At 37.5% G+C, this 11,742-nt stretch overlaps 1 protein-coding gene across 1 annotated transcript in view; it reads left to right on the top strand.

Moving 5' to 3' along the window:
• Positions 1-5,326: 5,326 nt before the first annotated feature.
• The window catches only part of LOC131944995 (uncharacterized), a 110,340-nt gene continuing 103,924 nt past the window's right edge, over positions 5,327-11,742 (top strand). The window contains exon 1 of the mRNA XM_059305922.1: positions 5,327-5,411. The gene's annotated coding sequence lies outside the window, so the exon portion shown is untranslated. The remainder of the gene's footprint in view (positions 5,412-11,742) is intronic.

The raw sequence follows: 11,742 nt of genomic DNA, 5'->3' as shown, positions 1-11,742 counted from the left end.
CGATGATGAAAACTAATACTAAAGCAAACATGTAAGGCAAACTGACGCTGTAAATTACATGTCTGAGACGAAAAAATAAAATAAATGTTGTTGTCTTTCTGTATCGGTTATCTGCTGCTGTGAGCAGTTCTGCCACGGCAGCCCAGTCCAACCTCTGATGTCATCCATCCAATGACGTCTTTGCCTCTCTCTTCTTCTCACTCCCTGCATTATTGTTCTGGATAGGCCGCTGATTCGTGTTTCATGCCCATACCGTCTCAGGTTTCTTGCTTAGTAGACTGGTGTATCTGTCCTATCGTCTAATAACTACACTGACAACACACGAATATCTAATTTTCAATCTAATTACTTATAAAATTAGTCATTAAAATTTAATTAAAAGATTACACTGAATACGAGAACGCAAAATGGGATTTATTAAGATTAAGTTCTAGCGATTCGATTGATCAACCACCCGTCGTTATTGAACTGTTGGGCACGGATGGTTGGTTTCCGGCCTGAGAGCGATCACGGATTAAGAAGGGGCAGATAAGTGGGGCAAGCTGCTGTTCGGGGTTAAAGCAAATATTTTAAGAACAAATGGAATACAAATAAATATGGCGAGCCTATTTTTAAAAAAGTATAAATATCGACTTAGATCTTTAATTTTTAAAATTCATTTTTAATAAAAAGTAGAAAATATAATAAAATAAAATAATTATAAGTTTAAAACGCAGTAAAACTAAAATAAAACAAATCTTGCTTTCTTTAATAACAAGCATTTGTTGCCAAAAGGTGTACGAAAATTGAAGAGAGTAAGTTTGTTTAATTTTCTTATTTTTAGTGCATTCAAACGTTCAACATTAGAAAAGTTATTATATTTTTTTTTTACATAACTCTTGGCTGACATGTTGATCTGGCACTGACGTGTGTGACATGTCATATTGGACACTGACTTGTGTAACACGTCACAATGACGCGTCAGAATTGACCTATGTCGTATATGACGGGTCCGTTAGAAGCAGAAACCCCACTAAGTAGCCATTTTGTTTTCTTTATTTGATCGTTTTACGTATTATCTTATGCCAAACTGATCCTTTGTATCTTATTAAACTTTTATTTTATCTATACTTCGCTACTGCAACTTTGCATAATGTAGCCCTTAGTTCTTATCTTGCAAAGTTGGTGCTCTGTTGGTGCTCAGAATGTCCCTGAGCAATTAACGTCCTGCTTGTTGAACGTGTCCCGACACAAAGCGACACCTGGTATCTTACACCAATCAGAACGTCCTAATCGATATTCGATTTCTCGGAATCACAGATCGTCCAATTGGTTTTGGTTTTGATGATCATTAAATGGAATGGTATTTTTATGAACATCTCGAGCAAGGGTTAGCTTATGACAAGTTTTGTGCTTATGACAAAAATTAGCTTTTGACAAAGTTTTGTACTTATGATAAGGATTAGCTTATGACAAGTTTTGTACTTATGATAAGGGTTAACTTATGACAAGTGTTGTACTTATGTTAAGGGTTTAGCTTATGACAAGTATTGTACTTATGTTAAGGGTAACCTTATGACAAGTTTTGTACTGCCATTCTTTTACGTGATTTTGATTTTAATTAAAGGTTCCAACAAACGACGCAGTTAAATTTAGAGAGAAACGAACTGTTTTAGAAAAACTACATAATTCATTGTAAATAAACGAAGTAGCCGTACATTGTTCTTTAATAGTAGGTGAAATATTTGAGCCACGAAACAATATTTTAACACATTGCTCTGTAAAACTGTCATTAATTAAATTAATTAAAAATAGCTAATTAATTGTAGTGAGATAAACAATGTATTAGCGCTTGTTTGTTGAATAAGGAGCTATAAATATTGATTCAAAATAAAATCTGGCTTTTAGTTAGGTTTAGGGTAGTCTTGGTTTAGATGTGATGTGCTGTTTATGGTGGGGCTTGTCAATAGTGGCATCTCATTGAGTCTAACAAGCCAGTGTTTAATGTGTTGTTTATCAGTAATGGATGCACCAGATCCTGGTACATTTTATTAAGTTTTAGTTATGGAGAAGTTATGTTTTGTATGAGGTGCTGTGTATGAATTTTGGAGAAGTTATGTTTTGTATGAGGTGTGTATGAATTATGGAGAAGTTATGTTTTGTATGAGGTGTGTATGAATTTTGGAGAAGTTATGTTTTGTATATGTGTGTAAGAATTTCGAAGATATCATGTGTGGGGGATATGAAATGTTGTCAACAAAAGATAATAAAAAAAAACAGATTATCAGCTTATGAAATGAATCGACTTAACAAGATGAAACACTACATGTTTATATTGTTTCTCAAAAACTAACCTTTCTGTTCCATACTTTCGATTTATACGCTGTTGTTATCCTTTTTTAACGTCAAGTTTACACACAATTTAACAAGAATAAGGAAACACTGAGATAGTTTTAAATACAAATATTTTAATGTAAGCGCTTACGTGTCGGTAACCACTTTTATTTAGATTAAATTAGCATCAGAAGATGGGCTTCATTAAGCAAGAGCTGCTGGGGGGGGGGTTCAAAAACGCTTGTGTGGGAGTAATTTGAGACGGCGGGGGTGGGGGTGTACGTCCGGGTAATTTATGAAACAAAATTTGACAAGATCAGAGCAGAGGACGTGGTAAAGTAAAACTAAAACCGAAACTACCAATTCCAAGAATTTTTCTATCACCGGAAACCTAACCCCAGCACGGGACACGACAAACGAAGCGGCAATTTGTAAAGGCCAACCGGTATAGGCACGTCATCGCCAGGCTTTGTGTCTGTGACCTCATTGATCCACGTAACATTGGTTGTCCTCCCATAAATATCTATTTCTGTCCTAAACGGATGAATGAAACGACAAGTCATCGGCCTGGCCGGTGCTAGAAACTAGAATGTTCTCGCTAAAGGCGGATTCGGGTGTGCGTGATTGGGGAGGGGTGGGGTGGGGGATCAATAGCATGTTTTCCATATGTAAATACGATCGTATTAATCTTAGCATATTAATTTATCTGTGGTGTAGCCATACAAACATTAAGGAGTTCATGTGGCACAACGGTATTCTTTTGGATATGTTACCGGTGTAATTAGGCTTATCGGAATATTTAATCGGCTGAATCGATCTGATGCGGACCATAGAAACACTCATGATCATTGGTCCACAGGACCACAGGGCCACAGGGCCACGGAAACACAGGAATGCATGATTTGTCTACTATTACAAAAGGCTGTAGTACCTATTCGTCACCTACCACTGGTTGCATCGCCCCATAACCACATAATAACACAGCACCCCCTAGCCCCTGATCTATGTAGCAGCGCCCCCTAACCACCTACCTATGTAGCAGCGCCCATTAACCCCCTACCTATGTAGCAGCGCCCACTAGCCTCCTACCTATGTAGCAGCAACCCCTAACCCCCATACCTAATTTCACAGAGCCCCTAAACCCCTACCTATGTAGCAGCGTCCCCTAACCCCCTACCTATGTAGCAGCAACCCCTAACCCCCATACCTAATTTCACAGAGCCCCTAACCCCCTATATTTGTAGCAGCAACCCCTAACCCCCATACCTAATTTCACAGAGCCCCTAACCCCCTACCTTTGTAGCAGCAACCCCTAACCCCCATACCTAATTTCACAGAGCCCCTAAACCCCTACCTATGTAGCAGCGTCCCCTAACCACATACTTATGGAGCAGCGCCCCCCCCCCCCCCCCCCCGAATCACCTACCTCATGTCAAAGCGCCATTCCTCCATCTGAAACTAGAGCTGTCTTGACATGCAGGAGCAAGTCTCAGCTCGCTGAAGGAGCTTGGTTGATTAACTCAAAGGTAGTGAAACAATTTATTGTCCAATCGATATTGCCAATATTTAACAAGGCTGAACTAAATGTCACTTGAGTGAATTTTGTATCGCATTGAAAAAAAAACAATACAAAAACTCTCCAGACTGAGAAAAATTTAGTGTACTATTGATATATATATATATATATATATATATATATATATATATATATATATATATATATATATATATATATATATATATATATATATATACACATATATACATATATACATATATATATATATATATATATATATATATATATATATATATATATATATATATATATATATATATATATATATATATATATATATATATATATATATATATATATATATATAATTGTCTGTGTGCGTTTGTGTTTTGGGGATAAATTCTTAAAACAATAGCTATTGGGTAAAAAAAATATTCCAAGGGTCAAAACCAAACAGAAAATTTTTGAGACTTTGAGCCTATATTTGAGAACGATGTATGTGCAATTTTAAGTAAAAATATATCCCACTAAGATGCGAATAATCACAGCTATTTCAGCAATGTAGATTGTCGGATATAAAACCACACAGCCTTGATATCATAGTCTTTCTGAAACATCCACATCTCTTGTCCCCTAAATCTTAACGTGATCTTTTCGGTTTTCTTCGGTTTTCTTCGGTAACTTCTACTGTAGACTGGGTAGACAATGTGTAGAAGGTGTACGGGCAATGTGTAGATGGTGTACGGACAATGTGTAGATGGTGTACGGACAATGTGTAGACGGTGTACGGACAATGTGTAGACGGTGTACGGACAATGTGTACACGGTGTACGGACAATGTGTAGACGGTGTAGACAATGTGTAGACGGTGTACGGACAATGTGTACACGGTGTACGGACAATGTTTGGACGGTGTACGGACAATGTGTACACGGTGTACGGACAATGTTTGGACGGTGTACGGACAATGTGTAGACGGTGTACGGACAATGTGTAGATGGTGTACGGACAATGTGTAGACCATGTACGGATAATGTGTAGACCATGTACGGACAATGTGTAGACCGTGTACGGACAATGTGTAGACTGTACGGACATAGCGTAGACGTTGAGCTGCTAACCCACCAGTCGCCATGGTGTGATCAACAAAAGACGTCACTCACTGTATTTATTACTCAATAGTCGGCACATGAATGTCTGACTTTGTTGTATTTACTGTTACTGTTGACAACCGAGGCAAGTTTGGACCTGCTTGACCAAAGCTGCTGAATCATTCACCCAACAAATCCTTCAATAATCCCCGCTGCCCTGGAGGCACATACGCCTGAATGTCTGGCATTCATTGCGGCTGATCTATCTTTACTAGAATATGACGTCACAGGTCATCAATAATTGCATCCAGCCCAACCGATGTTTAAACACGTGATTTCTACGAGTTTTGATTGGTTGACTAATTTGAGTGCGGCGGACGCTAAGTTTATAAACTTGGAGACCTGACAACATTTTGCTGATATTTAGCTTTAAATAGTTGGACTTGGTGCAAGCATCAGATCTGTTAGCAGTTAAAACAATTACTAAGGTAAGGGAAACATTGAATTTATCGAAAGCAGTTCACAATCAAATAGCCAGCAATTTCTCAACAATTGTTAATAACTTCTGACACACATTGGCATTTTAAAAGTTATGTTTGCAACACATTTTACTTTTTAAAAAGGCTTATCATGTAAATTATAATTAAATAATACTAATATACAGTTATAACTAGTATAAACATAGAAGAATTAAGAGTAGTGAAGGTTTAAGTTTTTCAACAACAGAAGAAGAATGTCGTCAAGAAGGTATAATGTAGGAAATACATTGTGAGGCGGAATTCAATCCATTTCTGATTTAAAATAAGGTACATTTATTTTATTTATTTCTAGATGACACCCTATGTGTACCAACTGGTGTCTGCTGTTTGTGTACTGATGTCTGGTCTGCCACAGACATCGGCAGACTTTAGTACAGAGAGAGGGCAAGTATCTGAAGCTTGCAGTAAAACTTTAGACACATGTGTAACGCTAGCGGGAAGTTCAACACCTTCAAATGACGCTGGTTGGTGTTCTGTGCTGGGTGCTACAGTCAATGGCGTCAGCGCCTACCAGTGTGTTGTAAGGATCGGACTTTGTACAGACGAGGAGTTTGTGGCTCTCAAAAATGGAGCCTGTGGTCAGACGGCTACTGCCCAGCAAACATCAAGTGCTCTAAAGACATCTGTGTATAATGTGGTACAATCGACAAGCTCAGCTTGCGAGGACCAAATAGTTGATTGTATTTTCGGGTCCAGTGTGGCCACAGTTTTAAAACAACAGGAGCAGTACTGTAAACTGATGAACCTTGGGATCACCGGCAAGACCACCAGGACATGTCTAGCCTCGGCCTGCTCAGATACAGAAATAAACAACCTGAAAACAACCGCCTGCTCGACAACCCAATCCCAACCATTTTCTGACGCCATCGTGGCAACCTCCCAGATGTGTCAAGATGGTATGGAGTTATGCACCTATGGCGTCACTGAGGCGTTAGCTTTGATCAAAGGCGAGAAGTACTGTGACGTCATGAGTCTGACCACAGCTCACGACTGCCTTAAAACAGCAGGCTGCACGGAGACTGAGTTTCAGAACGTGAAGGCAGCTTGCAGTGGTTCTCATATTGTAGCTTCTTTCATAATCTTAGCACTTGCTGCAATGTTTCCTATTTTCTATTTTTAAATAGCTCCCAGAAGATTTATTTTTAAGTTTGTAAATTGTGTAATCACATTACAAGAATATCTGAACCGTTACAATTTTTTACTAAAAAAATACAATTGTTAAATTAAGTTGTTGACACCTGTGTTTGTATGTCAGTGAAGTAAGAGGGGGGGGGGGGAGGGTTCAGGTAATGTATATTCTGATTATAAACTGATTTTTTTTATAATTTTTGGGGTGAAGATGCAGCTTCATAACATGGACAATACATTTCGTTGGATGGATGTGTAGTTTAATAGCAGGATGTGTATTTCAAAGCATGAAGGAGTGCTAGTTTGAATGATTTTAAACATTAATTATTTGTGATATCTTAACGTAAAGTTTAAACAAACCAGCTCTTGATTTGCTTTTTTTTAAAATCTACATTTTAAAATATTACTCTTCAAATAGTATAGTGTTTGCTTAATTATTTGTTAAATATGCTAAATTTTCCTATCTATGATGTGTTACATGTAGCGATCTAAGTGTAGATTTCTTTATCTTTATTTCTGCAGGTTGTAAAACTGTTTTAGTAAAAATCAACGCTATTTTGAAATTAAATTCCAATGTGTTGCGTATTTTCATTGACTTGGTTTTATCTTTTTGCTATGACTTTAACCATTATTTCTTAATGAGCAATAACAAATTAACTAATCACTCTATCCCTCTCTCTATTTTTCTCTCTCTCTCCTTCTCTCTGTATACATATATGTATACATATACATAGACGTAGACATCGACATGAACATCTGCATGTGCATGTGCATGTGCATGTGCATGTGCATGTGCATAGGCATAGGCATAGGCATAGGCATAGGCATAGGCATAGGCACAGGCACAGGCACAGGCACAGACACAGACATAGACATAGACATAGACATAGACATAGACATAGACATAGACATAGACATAAACATAGACATAGACATAGACATAGACATAGACATAGACACATAGACATAGACATAGACATAGACATAGACATAGACATAGACATAGACATAGACATAGACATAGACATAGACATAGACATAGACATAGACATAGACATAGACATAGACATAGACATAGACATAGACATAGACATAGACATAGACATAGACATAGACATAGACATAGACATAGACATAGACATAGACATAGACATAGACATAGACATAGACATAGACATAGACATAGACATAGACATAGACATAGACATAGACATAGACATAGACATAGACATAGACATAGACATAGACATAGACATAGACATAGACATAGACATAGACATAGACATAGACATAGACATAGACATAGACATAGACATAGACATAGACATAGACATAGACATAGACATAGACATAGACATAGACATAGACATAGACATAGACATAGACATAGACATAGACATAGACATAGACATAGACATAGACATAGACATAGACATAGACATAGACATAGACATAGACATAGACATAGACATAGACATAGACATAGACATAGACATAGACATAGACATAGACATAGACATAGACATAGACATAGACATAGACATAGACATAGACATAGACATAGACATAGACATAGACATAGACATAGACATAGACATAGACACATATTTAAATCTTTTTAAAATTACTACACCATCCGATAGTCAACTTTGAGAGGCTGTTGAGAATATTAAAAAATCAGATGTGAGCGCCACTCTCACCCCACCCCCCCTCCCAAGGCGGTAGGGTGCACCCATATTTCCCAGCGGCTATCTTAGCGCCTGGGGTTCGTTCATTTTGAGCTCTGCACAAGGGGTCAAGTGTAAAATTTGACTCAACTGTCCAACTGCAATTGGGACGGCCTCCATTATTTCAAGTTTCCCATATGGTTACTGTATTCAACGACCAACCCGAACAATGGTCGCACCGGGCTCCCTCGGTTGCGTAACCGGGTGTCGCAGAGGTGTATTGTGCCTCTGTATTACTGATGGTGATTAGCCTTCACTGACATACCACCTGGCGGTTAAATATACAAACCCGTGCCCCTAAAGCCGAGATCCACGAAATATAGCGCAGACAATGCGCCTAAAATACCGATTGGTCACGCGTTGACGAAATCCTCATTATATAAGTAGACCTCACTTCGGTGTTTATGACTAGACCGTAGCAACGCGCGATGGGCTCACATATTTATTATAATTTCAGGACGCCATGTTCTTCTTAGACTTGCTGTTAAATCTAGATCTGCTGTATGGTATTTGTAAAAACACAATCTTGAAAGTTTCAATGAGTGTGAGACACTACGTTCAAATGCTTTATTTATTATAAATTTCAAGTAGGTAAAGTTTATTTTTTTAAAAAACCGGGTGACACGATTTAGGGGGTGACACCAAATAAAAAAAAAAGAAGAATTAACTGTCAAACTAATTTTTTTCAGTTAAAATAATAAAATAGTATGGGTGACACCAAATAGAAAAGGCAAAATTATTAGAGTGGGGGGGGGGGGGTGGGCTGGAGGTTATGGGTGGGGGGTTGATACCCCCACTTACCGTACAGATAACAGCTAACCTAGTGATTGCGCTGTTTACTGAAGTCTAACGTGCCTCACGATGTCCAGCCAGGCTGTGATATAACAACACAAACTGTTATTTGACGTCCTAACGTCTAAAGATGTCAGCTTTTTATTTCGTTACTCCACGGTATTTCGGTACAGCTGTCACTATCATAGGGAGATAACACCATTTAGATATCACGACTGTAACTGTATTGAGTTGTTGGGTGGGGGTGGTGGGGGAGGGGAAGGGCTGGAGGGAGACTCGAGGTGTACGGTGGAGTAGTTGTGTGATAGAGTTGTTGGGTGGGGGTGGGGGAGCCTAGAGGGGTGTGGTGGAATATTTGTTGTGCGCTTTTCTGTTTTCTACATGATGAACAGTTCAACGATTGAAGATGTTTTGTATAACAAAGTCTGTGGATGATTGGCAGGTTGCTGGTGGGTTTTTGTGCAAAGTTTTAGTGTGGGAAGGAATGAAAGCGTGGTATCTGGTATGGCTTTTGGGGTGGGGGTGAGCTGTTACAAAGGGGTTTTGCAAAGAGGTGTTCGCACATACATCACTCTCAAGCTGACGTTAATGTGCACTTAAACACCTCAACATTAGCCTTGATTTAACTTATATATCCGGCTCTGGTAACTCTAAGTATCAATAGGAATTTCGAGTATTACTCATTGTTATAGCTTATTGAAAATTTAAAATAAATAGTTTATATCTTTACAGTTTACAGCACTAAAACATACGGTCAAAATGGTCCTGAAACGACACTCGACCACGGTCGTTGGAAATACCGAGTTTACATTAAGTTTAAATTTAGTTTAAATTTAGTATAAACTTAGTTTAAATTTAAAATAAACCGGGAGTGATCTCCCCTAAACTTTCTCGAATATTCTTATATAACTAGGAATATAGACATGATTATTAATTACTTAAACTTATAAAAATAGAATAGAATCTCATAGAAAAAAGAATAGCGCACCAAGCGAACGCCAAAACAAAATGTGCGCAATATTATTAGTACCTTATAAATTTACATGCGTTTTTTTGAGAAATCGGAAATAGCGTAAAATAGTACTTCCGTTCAACTGAAATTACTCAAAATTTGACAGAAGGTAGAGAATTAGATTTTTTATTTACATGGGAAATTTCATTTATCTATCGGAAATAGTACTCAAGTTATAGGCTTTTGAAAATTCAAAGTAGAAAAAGTACCACTTCCGGTTCGCGGAAATCGCTCAAAAGTTGATCAGGATCTACGATTTTGATAAAATACTTATATATGAAATTTCATCAATGTAGCTGTAACGGTACTCAAGTTATCGTGTTTACGCACAGACAGACAGACACACAGACATACGGACAAGATTGCAAAATTATGTTTTTCCGTATCAGTGAGGTGTAAAACGTCGAGATTTGTAAAAGTCTCGATTTTTTTTTGCACGATTACTAAACTTTATCTATACTTCGTATATACGAGAAAGTAATAAATGTAGGTTAAATATAGTTTAAATTTAGTTTACATTTAGTTAAAATAATTCAATTTAAACATAATATGATTTTATATTAAATTTAGTTTTAATTTAATTAAAATTTAGTTTAAAATTCGAGCATAGGAAAATATAAAAGCTGATATGCAAAGCAGCTGTGTTGAAAGTGGCAAAAATCGACAGCATCTCATAATTAGCTAATCCCATTTTTATTTTATTTGATGATTTGTTGCTATAATTTTCATAGCATTAGGTAATGAATAACTATTCCAATAACCTCATTATTATGCCCCTCCCATTATTATACTGCCACTATCATACGCTTAATGATTAACTTGTCCAGTTATTGGTTGGGTGAACTTGTCGCCTCCCACCTCCCCCCCCCCACACCTTACACTACATGTTCAAACCCCTCTATGTGTAACCATCTTACAACAGTATCAAATATCTAGCTAGTACAACAGTATCAGATATCTGGTTAGTACGTGTATCGAAGCATAAAACGAGTTTTGAGATCTGTGGCTCGTTCTATTATGCTGGTTGATAAAAGAAACAAAACTGAAACTAATCTATTTCTATCTTCCGGGAATATTTCTTTACCTGAAAATCTAAAACAAAACCTACAATATGGGCGGGGCATAGCTCAGCTCGCTTAGTTTCCGTGAACTACTTAAAAGCGTAGAATGTTTTTGAAAATCAGGTGACTAAATCGGTTTTTGCAAAAGCCGTTCTCGTTATATGCGTAACAGGGGCGTAGAGAGAGGGGGGGGGGGGCCGCATCGGGTGACACCATTTAGGGGGTGACACCAAGGCAAAAAATAGCAAAATATATACAGAAAAATGATAATTCCACTTAATTAAGTGATTAATTCGAGTGTTAAATAGTCTTTTAAGTGGTGCAAATCGAAAGTTTGATGCGTAACTGGGCTTTTGTACAAAGGGTGCAGTACAGAATAGTAGAAGCGTTAACTTACACACAATACTAAAACAGTGTCTCGTGCATTATTGTCAAACATCAGTTGTATTCAGATAATTTATTTGTCAGCGGAGTAAACAAACTCTTTGGTAGTTCCTCGAAAACGATGGCTCTTTACAAAGGATAGAACCCCATTTTGAACGTCATAAAAGAAACAGTCA

The sequence above is a fragment of the Physella acuta genome, unplaced genomic scaffold (assembly GCF_028476545.2).
Source record: "Physella acuta isolate Inbredline_101_S28 unplaced genomic scaffold, ASM2847654v3 ptg000518l, whole genome shotgun sequence".
Taxonomy (NCBI): domain Eukaryota; kingdom Metazoa; phylum Mollusca; class Gastropoda; family Physidae; genus Physella; species Physella acuta.
The sequence above is the reverse complement of the archived record's forward strand: the minus strand, read 5'-3'. Positions and strand labels throughout refer to the sequence as shown.